Raw genomic sequence first — 986 nt, 5'->3', positions numbered from 1 at the left:
TTTTTTTTTAATTATTTATTATTTTGTTTCGTTTGGTTTTGTTTTGCTGAAAGTGGTTTTGACAAGAGATTACTGAAATCAAACATAAACACACGAACATATAAAAAAAAAAGAAAAAAAGAAAAAAAGGGGAAAAACATGAGAAGCGTTCAAAAGGTATAAAACAACAACAACAACGACATAATCGTCAATCTAACAAGGTGAAAAGGTGAAAAAGTAAAAAATAACAACAGCAAAAAAAACACATATTTATATATATATTTTTTTTTTGGAACATGTAAATATGTTGGTAAAGTAAATAAATAAATATATATATATATTGCGGAAGAAAGGAAGTAAAAGTAAAAAGGAGGGAGCTCCAACTGGGCGAGGAAAGGTGATAACAAATCAAAAAAAACAAAAGTAAAAGTAAAAAAACACTCCTCTCTCCAAATACAAAAAAAAAAAGATGTACAACGAGAGACATAAAGTATAAAAAAAAAGATGAAAAGGAACATTATTTCAATGTTAATTACACTCATTGGATTCCTCGCCCTCAATATAAAATCCCTTTACTCCCCTCGTTTTCTTTTTCTTTTTGCTTTTTACACTTTTTGTTTCTTCCATTACGATGCAGTCGAGTGACTCGCGCACTCGCCCACGCATGCATGCACGTAAACATAAATATATAAGTACATATATGTATATAAATATATACATATATACACGCAAAAATACAAATGCGTAAATATGTGTGACGTTATACTCAACGTGAAGGTGAAACACAAAAAATTAAAAAAGAAAAAAAACGAAAATCTGCTCAAGCCTTTTTTTTCCCCCTCCTTCCAAACGAAGTCCTTTGCACCCCCAACAATAACAACAATAAGAAAAAAAAAGAAACGGAAGGGGCTGCCACATATATCTTCTCTTGCTTTGCACCCATAAGTACATACGCACATAAACTTAGAAGAAATGAATCGCCGTGCTGAAGAGAAATGTCTCTCGTT

Source organism: Trypanosoma equiperdum, assembly GCF_001457755.1.
Source record: "Trypanosoma equiperdum strain OVI genome assembly, contig: ctg_1362, whole genome shotgun sequence".
NCBI lineage: Eukaryota > Euglenozoa > Kinetoplastea > Trypanosomatida > Trypanosomatidae > Trypanosoma > Trypanosoma equiperdum.
The sequence above is the reverse complement of the archived record's forward strand: the minus strand, read 5'-3'. Positions refer to the sequence as shown.